Source organism: Protopterus annectens, chromosome 8.part0, assembly GCF_019279795.1.
Source record: "Protopterus annectens isolate FY-2018-M chromosome 8.part0, PAN1.0, whole genome shotgun sequence".
NCBI lineage: Eukaryota > Metazoa > Chordata > Ceratodontiformes > Protopteridae > Protopterus > Protopterus annectens.
This window is the reverse complement of record NC_056741.1, coordinates 1,887,909,389-1,887,922,846: the sequence shown is the minus strand read 5'-3', so window position 1 is coordinate 1,887,922,846 and position 13,458 is coordinate 1,887,909,389. Positions and strand designations below refer to the sequence as shown.

At 38.4% G+C, this 13,458-nt stretch overlaps 1 protein-coding gene across 1 annotated transcript in view; it reads left to right on the top strand.

Annotated features, from left to right (window-relative positions):
• The window catches only part of PLEKHG4 (pleckstrin homology and RhoGEF domain containing G4), a 3,374,045-nt gene extending 3,361,225 nt beyond the window's left edge, over window positions 1-12,820 (top strand). The window contains exon 24 of the mRNA XM_044079537.1: window positions 12,153-12,820. The gene's annotated coding sequence lies outside the window, so the exon portion shown is untranslated. The remainder of the gene's footprint in view (window positions 1-12,152) is intronic.
• Window positions 12,821-13,458: the final 638 nt, after the last annotated feature.

Sequence of the window (13,458 nt, the reverse complement as noted above, 5' to 3'; positions counted from 1 at the left end):
GTCCCACCTAAACATATAGGATTCAGAACTTACTCCCGCTTCTTTTTAATGCCAAAGAAAACATGACCTGAGACCAATTCTGGATCTAAGCAATTTGAATCTGTTTGTAAAGAAGTCAAAGTTCCAAATGGCTACGGTTCGGTCCATCCCACCTCTTCTGCACAAAGACGATTGGATGTGCTCTATAGCTCTCCAGGATGCATACTATCACATCAAAATAGACAGGGGCTTCAGGAGACACCTGCAGTTTCAGCTGGGAGCCAATCACTACCAATTCAGAGCACTGCCCTTTGGACTCAACACAATCCCCAGGGTGTTCACGAAATGCATGGCAGTCGTGGCAGCTCACTTGAGACTCAAAGGATTCCAGGTGTTTCCCTAGATCGACAATTGGCTCCTCACTGCCCCAACCAGGCATCAACTTCTACAAGCCGGGGATTACTTGCTTCAGATGTCCAACTCCCTAGGCATTACAGTAAACCTTGTCAAATTGAAGCTAACTCCTGTACAGACTCTGGAATTTAAACTCAACTGGATACTATAACTCAGGTGGCATCATTACCTCTTCACCACGTCACATCATTGAGAAAATTAGTTGCGGCACTGTCTCATCCTTCCCCTCCAGCAAAATTAGTGTTACAAGTTCTTGAGTCAGTGTCAGCTGCCATTTTTGTAGCCTCTCTAGCAAGATTCTTTATGCAAATCCTTCAGTGGATACTGACGGTTCAGTGGATTATTCTTTACCAGCCTATATCATTTCCCATAAAACTCACTCTAGTTTGCAAATGCCATGTTCACTGGTGGATCAAGTCAGATGACCTCTTTCTGGGCAGACCGTTCTCTCCCCCCCCCCAATAGCTGTAGTGACCACAGACACTTCCCAAATGGGGTTGGGAGCATTTCTTGGTAAAGATGGTCCAAGGCATGTGGTCCCCCCTCATAGACCAAGTTGTATATCAGTTTCTTAGAGATAAGAACAGTCCTCATGATGTTGCAAACCTTTAAGGATGTTCTCCCTCAGGGGACTATTGCAATCCATACGGACAACATGCCAGTAGTCTTGTACATCAAGAAACAAGGAGGAACCCATTCCTACCCATTGTGGAAAGAGGCCATGAGTGTCTGGGTATAGGCAATCTCTTCAGACTGCTTTCTTATTGCAACACACATACCGGGGGAAAACCAGCACACTGGCAGACAGACTCAGCAGGTCCATCCTGATAAACAAACAGTAGCGAATATGATCTTCAGCCGCTGGAGCCAGCCTTGCTGTGACCTATTTGCCTCTCCCCTCAACAACAAGTACAGCAAGTACTTTGCTCTGATCACCCCTCTGAGGGAGTCACCGAGGGCTCTGATCCATGATTGGCCCCCTCAGTCTCCTCTATGCTTATCCCCCTCTTCTGCTGATCAAGAAGTTTTTGCAGAAAGCAAGCAGGCTGAAGAGCTCAGTCATCCTCATTGCCCCCTTCTGGCCTCAACAGGTATGGTTCCCCTTCCTCTGGTCTCAATTGAAATATCCTCTGTGGATACTGGAGCCTACTCAGGGTCTCTTATCTCATACTTCAGAAAGTCAACATCCCAATCTCCATGCTCTCAAACTGATCGCATGATTTCTCCACTTCCAGTGATAGTAAGATGGTCCAGGCTCGCTTCCCCAGTTTGTGACATTATCTTGGCATCTTAGAAGGCCTCCACCAAGAAAGTCTACAAAACCAAATGGAAAAGATTTTATATCTGGGCGTCCATTCAGAATAGTGACCCCTTTTCAGCACCTACTTCAGCCATTCTTCTTTTTCTCACTACTCTTTTTAAGGAAGAGGCTAGTTTTTCTACCGTTAAACTTCATTTGGCAGCCATACCCAACTTCCATGCTGGAAATGAATCATTATCTATTATGGCATCTTCCAGATTATGCAAGGCTTTCATAAAGCGAATCTTCCACCTTAGACCTCAGAAAAAGGATCCCTTCCCTCCTTGGAATTTGATAGTGGTTCTTCAAGGTTTAACTCAGAAACCCTTTGAATTGGCAGTCAAATGCAATATGAAATTTCTTTCTTGGAAAACAATATTTTTAGTAGCTATCACTTCAGCAAAAAGAATTTCTGAGCGCTAGGCCTCCTTGCATTATTTTCCATAAGGATAGGGTGTCTCTTTGGACCAACCCTTCCTTTCTGCCTAAAGTGGCTCCTGAGACTTACATTATCCAGTCCATTAAATTATCAGTTTTCTTCCTTAATTTTACTAATAAAGGTAAATATAGGCTGCACCTGGTTGATGTTCACAGATAATTACATTTTTATCTACACAATACAAAACAGTACAGGAAGTCTCATCAGCTTTTTGTGCCCTTTTCCCCTAATATCTTGGGTCAAGCAGTTTCCAAAATTACTCTAGCCAAATGGATCACCTGTTGTTTTTCACTGATTTATTCTCAGAAAGGTCTGGAGTTGTCTCACCCTTGTACAGCTCACTACACCAGATCTATGGCTACATCATCTGCTCTTTCCTCAAGAACTTCCATTGATGATATCTGCACTGTAGCCACTTGGTCAAAGACTCATACCTTTGTTACACATTACAAAGTAGACATTGTCTCTAGAAGCAGAGCTTTCTTTGGTTCGACAGTGCTGCGGCATGTCCTTCCTTGATGGCATCCCGAGAGTTATATAGCTGGGGACTCTGACCCATTTATGAGGAAGAATGAAAAGGAAGATCAGATTTAGAAGTTATGTACTTATCATAACTTGGCATCTGTGTTGTCCGTCTTCATTCTTCCTCACCTTCCTGCCCAGCCATCCCCTAGCCCTGTCATTCCTAGAAAGATCTTTGGATGATATAGGAACCTTCGTGTTGCTAGTTTGAGCCTCCATTTTTCCTTGTGTTTTTTCTATCTGTATGATATTGTAGTGGTAAGGCAGCAAACTCGATCTGTGCAGTTGGGGATGGAATTGGTCATTATGGGTAGAGAGAGGAGCTTGAGTTTCGGATCCAAAGTCTGGTAGATGTGGCCGAATCGGATCTGAGGGTCAGATCCTAGACCCATTTGTGAGAAAGAGTGAAAATGGACTATACAGATGCCATGTTATGGCAAGTGTGTAACTTCTAATTAAGGTCAGTCTCACACTATAGTAGTGCTTAACTGATTAGTCCTTTTCTAGATATCAGAGTATAATCACCGCATGCCATGTATTACGAGCTTATTTTTTCTTTGGGCTGTCAAACTAATGTAATGTACAGCTGATGTGGTGAATGTACATGACAGGACAAATACAAAGAACTGTCTTTCCAGAGCAGTCTCAAACTGAAGCCAGGTCTACTGCAGTGCTTACTATGAAGACTGCCTCTTGAAATACTTTGTAACAGTGTCCAGCCTGAGGCCCTACTATCACCTCCTCAGTCTTCTTGGAGGTATCTTCCTCTTCAGGGGCCTCAGCTTGTCCAGCAGAGAAGTGCATGTCTTAAGGACACTGTTACATATGCTGTACAGGATGCAAGGCCTTGCCTGAGCTCTGAGGTTCCTCATTAGTTTCTTAAGAAAGATGACTAAAAAGAAGCTTTCCAAAGTGGGACATCCATCATGACGTAGTAGAAAACTGCAATCACTTGAAGGATGTCTTGAGCCTGAGGGGTTTTCTCAATGAAAGTGCAGCTGTTTTAATGGCAGGGGAAGATCCTTTAGTCCTGTTAATCTCAGAGACTTCAGTCTCTTCTGACTTTACTTCAAGGTCATATTCAGAGAGGGAGGAAGACTATGCCCTAGAAATAGCCTCTCAGTCTAAGAGAAATGCACAGCAGGGGTCTGCTAAACAGCAAGTATGTGCTGGGGGAAGTGTTTACCAAAGTGGTGATAAGTAGGTGAAACTTCTGTGCCATGGCCTCCCCAGGCATCAATCAGTACTCAGCAGTCATGTATATGATCAGCTGCTTGGTCTTATTCCACCATACTTCAGAGAAACTGTGCTAGTCTTATCTGATAGACTTGACTGAGGGCCCACTAGACATGAGAGAGCCTTACAGGATCCAGTTCGGTCATCACAATTAAAGTTTCAAACCAGGTGAAAGAAAGAGGAGTAGACATCTCAGGCCTCACCTGGAACTCTGTCTTTCTTTCAGGGATAATAGCCGGCCTTGTGCTGAAACATAGGATACCTGGCATTTGACCTGCAGGTCTGCAGAATTACTCCATTTACGTGTACTTTGAGGGGGGGGGGGTTGGGAGTGTCATTCGTCACACCCTGATATAGTGATGGATTACAGTTCAACTTCTTTATTGTTAAGGTAGCTAACATTCTTTATGGATCTAGGGACCACTGCAAAGGTGTACTAGGTTGTGCATCGAGACTTTGGCCACTGCCAGGTATTTTAAAACTGTTCTGATCACTGAACTAGCTACCATCCACCAACCCCCTCCTGACCTAACAGAGGCTTGGAGGACTGGACCTTAGCACTTCATGTTTTACGTGGTCAGAATTCTATTTTTGGCACATGTGTCAAGACCGAACATCATGCTTATTTTCCAAGCTGTAGAGAAATATATTGTACAGGTCCTTGCTGGGAATCTAACAGACACAGGCACACTTGGAAGGGTTACATTTTGGGCACATAATGTGGGAACATTTCTACAACCTGTGGTCAAGTTTGAAGATGCCTGAGTAGGAAGAAATAACTGCGACTGAGGGACTGAGCACACCCTACTCATCTGGCAGGGTAACTTCATGGCATTTCTTGAATGTGAGAGCTAGTTAACTTTGAAGAATTTCTCAATTTCTCAGAGAGTCCTGTCAGTAAAAAGATCCCAGTTATCCACTGCAGAGGTTCCCTGAAGTCAGAGGTAATCTTTGTGGCCGGATAACTGCTGATGTGTCATCCCAGTAACACTTTCTGTCAAGAAACAAGTGTTCATATTGCTAGAGATGTACACACAGATATATTAGTGAGTCTTGGCTATGTTCATTCTTGCAAAGGTCAAGCAGGATTTTTTGATTTTCTGTTAAGATCCTTCTGCACATGACTTTCAAGATGGCTGCACACTGAGTAACAGATTGTTTCTAGTTATCTCAGTGTGAAAACAGAAACTCAACAGAAAAGGCCAGTAGACTTGTTTTTATGCGTAAATTCCAGTAATTGGCTAGTAAATACACTGCCTGAATGCTAGGAATAAAGAAACACAGAAGACCTGGAAAAAAAATCAGCTACAAAAAGTGAGGAAGAAGCATTGACTAGGGAGAGTTCTGCAGCTGTTCAGCCAAAAGTAATGCAACCTTCAGACATGACTTCCAGTAACCTACAGAAAGATATAAGATAAATGCATACAGACCTGGTTAAAATAAACAAAACACTGGTAGAGTAGATCAATACAAACAACAAAGGGTTGGAACAAATGGAAAAAGCTTTAAACAGATATTCAGATGAAATGACAAAGCTGCAAATATCTGAGGTCTAAATGAAGAAAATGCTGGCTAAATATGAGACTGTTCAGGAAGAGATGTTTCAAAACAATAACAGAGGACAAAACACGTAAGGAAAACCTGAGATTTTCAGCTATACCAGAGAAGCTGGAAGGAACAAAGTGCATTAATTTTATGAAAGCTCAAATAAGCAACTGGATTGGTATTCCACAGCAGGAACTGCTAGTTGAATGGGCACATCATGTGTATGCTCCAAACCTAGCCATAAGAAAGCAACCTAGACCTATAATAGTAAGGATGCAATCCTACCAGCAGAAGGAGTTGATTCTAACAAAACTGTGAAAGAAGGACAAAATACTGAAAGTGGGAGACAGCAGAGTATTGTGGAGAATGATTACTCATTGTACACCAGGCAAAAGAGAAGTAAATTCACTCCACTATTCAGAAAATGTTGAGACACAGGTGTGAGATTCAGACTGCTGTATCCAGCTGCCTTCAAGGTATTCTTCCTTGTATGGACAAAATAATTATTTTGGCAAAGTGCATGCTAAGGAGGAAATACAAAAGTTTTTCCAACAAAAACTGAGCTGTGAAACAGAAGGATATTCTGCTACTTGTTCATCTGGTAATAAAGAACACAGAGAGACTGTCCCTATGACACCTTTTCCAGTATTTCAATGGAAAATGTTGGGGAGAAGGAAGAGAGCATGAGAGCTGACTAGAATTAAGAGTATACGCCAAAAAAACTCACAAATAATGCAAAATTAAGAGCATGTTGGAAATGAAGCAGAGACAAAATTTGGGTGATGGAAAAGAACAGTAATAAAATCAGTAACTCAATGTGGGATTACAGTGCAATAATTATATTTGTGAAATATGACTGAACAAGAAAATCTGGAAATGTTGGACTTTTTCAAAATTTGTTTGATGTGTGGGGGCTCTAAAGTATATATACTACTTCATGTCATTAATGTATGGAAAAATGATTGGGGGAGGGGAAGAGAGGGGAGAATGCTAACTGTAAGTAAAGTAAATACTTTTTCTAAATAGTATTGTATTTGTGGTGCATGTTTTTTGCATTGCATTTTTAAGTGTAATGGGGATTGTAAACAGGTGTTCTTTCTTCTTGTACAGTTTTGAGAAATGTAAGCAATGCAGTGATCAAAAAATAAGTAAACAAAAATAAAAAAGGGGAACCTGGTTAAAAAGGCATGACAAACGTCAGATTAATGTGCTTTTTTTCATTCTTGCATGGGAAAAGGACTAAGGACCTTTGTTTTAAGACAGAAAGCAGGTAAATGAAAAAAATATTGAATAATGAGGATTTTTTTCTAGCAATTGCACATATGCATACTAAGTGGCATTTCTGCAGCTGGTCTTTATGTCTCCATTGAGACAATCTGATAAAGAGAAACTGGAAACAGTCTGGTGGAAGGGGATTGGCTGAGGGAAAAGAAAAAAAAAAAGAACAGAGAAATTGTCTAGGACATAATGTTCTCTGAAAACAATCAGGGGTTTTCCCAGGTGTGACAGCTTTAAAGATAATACAAAACCAATTAGACTTGAGGTAAAGTTTTCTCAATTTTTTAAATGCAATGGAGATATTAATAAAACAGTGCCTTTGTTTTCTCTTTTTCACCCTTCTCTCTTTTTTCTTTGTTCAGTTTTAAGAAATGTAGACACTGCAATGGAAAAAAAAAGGAGGAGGCGAGGAGATGGGAGACCAGAATGGTCTGGTTAAGAGAGTATGACAAAAGAAAAATCAGTGGGCTTTTTCCCATGCTTGTATAGGGAAATGACTGGTTTAAAACGATAGGTGCTGTCCAGTAACAAGTTTATTACAAAGCATGTAAATGAAAAAGAATATTGAATGTTGTAAGTTTTTTTTCTGATAAATAATGTACCCTTAGCAGTTTTGTGTCTGGTTTGCATTTCACTAGAAGACAATTTGATAAAAAGAAGTGGCTTAGAGAAAGTGTTTACTGAAAGCATTCAAGTGTTTTCTCGACTGGGAGAGCTATAAAGACAGAAAAAAACAAACAGCACTTAACTAATAGCACAGGCTATACCATGCATCTTAGCATGACTGACCTTTCTTTTTGGTTAACCTTAGCCTGTCTGTGTAGTTATCAACTTAGAACTTATGTTATTATTAGGAAGCAAAAACGTCAGTATTTGAATATGTATGTAGTTTTGTGTTTTATTATCAAGTTAATCAGTTTTAGGAGAGTTTGTTGGGGGGTTGTTTGTTCTGTTTGAGGGATTTCAAAATAAAAAAAGTTACATAAGATGTGGCATAGGCGCAAATGGCTATGACAAAAACAACTGTATAAATGACCAACCTGCCGAACAGTATATGCATGTAACATAAAAATTGGAACTAGATATTTAATAAAAAGGCAGTTATACATAAAAGGTGGTAATAATAACTATATAAGAAAATGATGCTTTCTGCAATGTCCTTCAGTCTGAATGGGTTTACAGATAAATATGAAAAAGAAAGAGCAGTGAACTATATTAAAAATATAGAGTGCAAATAGCTGTGCTACAGGAGACATACCTGGAAAGAACTGAACGTGTGAATTTGATAAAGAAAGGTTTTCAGGATGGTTATTCAGTGGAATATCTGGGGCAAAGGAAAAGAGTACTTATATTAATTGCAAGAGGAGCTCCAATAGCAATAGAAGAGGGGAAAAAAGATAATACTGGAAGATGCACAGTACTAAGGGGCTACTGGCTAGGGAGGAGGATTACACTGGCATGCATTTACATCCCCCCCTACAACTGCTATAATGGAGCTTAAGAAAATTCTGGGAGTAATAATCACCTTTCAGCAAGGAATATTACATGTAGGTGGAGACTAGAATTTGGTTTGCAACAGTGAAGATGTGTTGGGGGGGGTCTAGAAGGGGAAAATATAACAAAGGAGGGTAGATTTTTGAAGAAATGTATGAAAATGTTTGGCATGGAGAAGGTGGATTCAGTACTAGGAATTCAGACTGAATTTACATATTACTCACCACGATACAAGAACTGGGCTAGGCTAGATAGATTTTATATCTCACAGGAACATGTGCATTTAATTGAAGGTCTTGAAACACACAATAACTATTTCAGATCATGTGACAATAACTAAAATAAAAATGCAAGGTAATGAAATAAAAGTGAGACACTGGCACTTTCTCACCTATCGGCTGAAAAGAGAGGAATTCAAGTAATGGGTTTTGGAATTAATTCAGGCGCTACTAGAGAAGATAGAATTTTCTTCTGAAAACATAGGTAGGGTAGGGAGTGGGATAAAATTAAAGTGGACTATAAAACTAGGATAGAAATAAAAGAAAGGGAGATATTGTTAAACAGTAACACAAATTATTTAGAGGGACTGACAAATGTTAAAGTATTGCAAAACGGGGAATCTCTCAGAACAAGAAAAGGAGCAACTGCAGAATGCTAAACAGAAAATAAGGGATTACCTCAATAATATGCACGAGTTTAGAAATATTGCTGTTAATAAAAACAAAATGAAAACTCCAGCAAAGCTAGAACTTCCACTGTGTGACCTCCCAAACCTCTTGTATCAGAAGCTCAGAGGCACATGGGATGTATGCAAATGATCCTTATGAACATCATGAACATGATCAGCATGATAAACATGATATGAACATAAGATTCATAAGAATCATTTGCATATATCCCATGTGCCTCTAATACTAGAGGTTTGGGAGGTCACTCAGTGGAAGTTCTAGCTTTGCTGGAGTTTTCATTTTGTTTTTACTGATTGGTTTTTCAGTGACTTTCTCACTCATTGTTAAAGATTGCAGTTAAGCAACTGTTTTTTGAGAAGTGTAGAGCACAAAAACTTTTAGCACAACAACTCAGACAACAGAAAGTGGAAAGGGCTGTCACCAAGGTTAGGGAGCCTATAACAAGAGACCCTGTAGAAGTATTAGAAATATTTTGGAAATTTATAAAGCAGACAAATATGAAAATCAAAAAAGGTAGAAATGGAAATGTTTATGGAAGAATTAAATATGCCAAGATTAGAAGTAGATGAGGCTCAGTTACTAACAGGATAGGAATGGATAAGATAAACATGGCTATGTATAACCAATCTACAGGAAAGTCCCCAGGAATAGATGGTATTCCTGTGGAAGATTGGATGTTAGGAGGGAAAAAACTGATAAAGCTCTGGAAGGTTTTGTATAACAGTATTTTAAGAGGAGGAGAAGTACCAGCTTCCTGGAAGAAGGCAGTGGTAATGGTAATACCTAACGAGGGTAAAGAGCCATTGGCTCCAGCTTCATACAGGCCCATTTCAATACTAAACCATGATTATAAAGTGTTTATGTCCATAATGGGTAAAAGAATGGCAAAAGTGATACCAAAATATGGATCAGTGTGGTTTTGTGGAGGGGAGGCAAATATTTGACAGTATTAATAGAACACTGATAATCCAGAGGGAAGGAGAATGTAAGAAAATACCACTTTTATTGGTGGGCCTTGATGCAGAGACACTATTTGACAGAACAGACTGAGACTTCATGAGCAGGGCAATGGAAGCATTTGCATTCCCTGATGCAATTATAAGGTTGATTGGAAAAACATATCAAGGATCGGAAGTGCAAAATAAAGTAGGTGGGGTCCTCTCCAATAATTTATGCTTGAATAGAGGAACCAAGCAGGGTTGTCTGCTTTTCCCTTTGTTGTTTGTATTATATTTAGAACCAGTGGCAAAGAAAATAAGGGACTCAGAAATTCAAGGATATAATTCGTATGGTAGTCAGGAAAAGTTGGCACTGTTTGCAGATGATATTATTTTATACATGACAAAACCAGAAAGACAGATTACAGTGTTGTGGAACATTTTAAGTTTCATATCTTCTCAGGATACAAAATTAATGAAGTTAAAGTATGTACCCACACATGAATTGATCCAACAATATCCAAACTTATGGGGGACATGATAAAATTATGTTTTTGGTAGTATGGATTAGAAATGACTCTGTTGTGACATCTAAAGATATGTGGAAAGAGACTAAGCAGAAGTTAATACAAAAATCCAGACACTGGAAGCTTTGTTACATGGATATGGATATTAAGATGCAAGACATTAAAGTGTTTTTAATCCTTTTAGTCTTATACACAGGTCAGGTGTAATTTTATCAACCAGAGGAGAAGCTGTGGATAGCAATTAAAAAAGAGTTGAAGGATTTTTTTCTGGGAAGGGAAGACAGCAAGGATCAATTGGGATAAGTTGATTCTTCTAATAGAACAAGGCGGACTACGATTACCCAATTTGAGGGGGTATTTTAGAGCAACACAGTTAAGGCTCTTATACATAGAACAAGCAGAAAACTATAATTCAAAGTGGAAAGGAATGATGCTGATACAGGGAAGAAGCTCAAGAAGTAAATAGAGATTGGGATTTTGGATGCAGACTCTTAAGAAGAACAGCAAAAGCGATGCAGAGTATTATATTCATAAAATAGCAGGGAGTATCCTAAGAACCAAACCAATAGGGATGACTATGGTCAGGGATACAGATAACAGGCGAGAGGGAGCTGGAATTTATTGGAGAAAACTGGCAAAGGAACCAAGTTATTGGGAGCAAATAACTAGAAAGGGAAATGTAATAAAATGGAAAGAGGCCAATAATTTATTTGGACTGCAGGTTAGAGATTGTATTCCCTGTCAAGGATTGATGTCAGATTATAGGCAAAGAGAAAGAAATAGGGGGCTCGTGAATGAAAGACCAGCACTGGTAGAGTTTTTAATAGACTCTAAAACAGAAGCTGCTGTTAAAAAATGAATAATTAGTAAAGCATATAAAATATTGCATGATAATTATAAGAATCAATCAGAAGAGCTCATAAGGGATTGGGAAGAGAGATTGGATAAGCAATTCACAAAGAGACAATGGGAGGATATATATGTATATCTCCAAAATATGCAACAAAGTCTAGAAGATTTAGGATCTTTGCCTGGAAGTGTTTACATAGGTATTTTATACCCTAAGTAGACTCCAAATAAGTTTTCCTCAGGTAAATGTTGGAGGTGTGACAGCCAAGAAAGAGGTGGCTGGGAACATATTTTTTGGGAGTGTAATGACCTGGCAGACTTTGAAGATTCCCTGCAGACCACTCTGTCGGAGATGCTGAGTGAGCAGATTGGATTGACTGGGGAGATGTTTTTTTTTGCGTTATGATACAGAATTGGAATTGCCTAGCCATAGTAAGCCTTGCTAAATCTAATTATGGTACCTGCCTAAAAAAGAATTACTAGAAAATGGAAATCAGAGTCTAGACCAACTTTACTAGAAGTAGTGAATATAGTAACAGAGATAAAACAACTGGAATTGGGACCTTTACAAAAGGGAGAGAGCAAACTACATAGGAAAAAAATGGGAATTGTAGGAACAATATGTACAGAGCAAGAACGAGGTTTAAGAGGCAGGATTTGAATGCGCCATATAATGCTTAACTGACAATGACTGGATAGATTACAAGTGATGTATAATATTTGCAACTACAGTTGTTTCAGTGGTGTTTGTGATGTATACTGTTTGCAACTAAAATGGTGTCATGTACTTTATTTTTCATTTATATAAATGTAAGATTGCCTATGTCATATGTGAAAATTTAATAAACATGTTAGTTGGCAAAAAAAAGATCTTTCTGCACATATTTAGTGTTTTCCCTTTGTATAATTATTTTTCATTTCTTTCTTTCTTTTTCGTTTTAGGTTTAACAGATGATATCTTGCATACAATCAAGTGAAGACAGAAACTGTATTAGTGTCAAGCATTCACTTTTGTAACTACAGACTTGAACTTGTATTAGAATACTGGACAATACTGTTTTAATGCAAACAGGAAGCCAGGTTTTGGTGTATTTTTTTTTTAATTTTGAAACAAGACACAATTCTCTTTATATTTATGAAAAATGTATTGTTTTGCTAACTATAAAGTGATAATATTAAAATGAGATTAAAATTACTGACTTACATGTTATTAATAGCCAGTGTCTGATTTAGTGGAGTTTTTACAGTTGTCATATTAGGTGGTACTGGATAGTAAATCAGTTTTATGTTCTATATATACTGTGTCCAAAAAAAAACTGACTGAATTGAAATTGATAGTACTCTACAGGTTGATTTTCCTTGTTTCAGTTTATTTACAATTATTTGACAGCACTGTATGTCTGGCCATATGACTGCAGTATCAGAAGAGATAACAAGGGCATTTATTTTTTTTTCAAAACCGTGCACATAAGTGCATTTTGTTATTTTAAATATAGCAGTAACAGTGCTTAATAATTTGCTCTATGCTGTGTTTCTCATATGTAATTTATTTTCTGTTATTTCATGTTGCTTTAACTTAATTGTGTGAAGTAAACATACATGCAAAACCAGAAATCAGTTTCAAGTTTCTTTTGATGAATCATATAACATCTGCAAATAGCTGTAGCTGCAGTTAATTGTATAGTGGACAAGTAGATACATTAGAAATAGTGTTCTTACATGGTTTAACAAAATATCACACAGCTACTACTTTTCAAACACGCAGAAAAAAGACTACCTGAATAAAACCAAGGCTGAACTGTATATATCAGTTATATTTTAAAAGTTTGACTTTTAATCAGACTCGTACCTCTCAACCTGGAAACATCAAAAATTTGGAGAAGGCCCATGAAAAATAGGTACAAATCTGTACGCTGATTAACATAAAATTTGCATACATAATTATGTAACCCTGCCTGCCCAAATGGATTGCGGGATACCAACTTTCAAACACAAACCAAAGGACAAACAAAATATGGCACCAGAGTCCCCCTTCAGCCATTCCAATGTCCTATTACCTGGCTATTTCACCCCATTTACCATAAACACTGATGTGTGCATACTGCTTAGTTCTGCAATGATTAATTGGATTTTATTTTCACATTGTATAGCACACTGCACAAACACTAATAGATATCTGCTAAACAAAGCAATACTGTCTCTGACTTTTGATGTTTCCAGGTTGTGAGGTATGTGTCTGACTCACAAT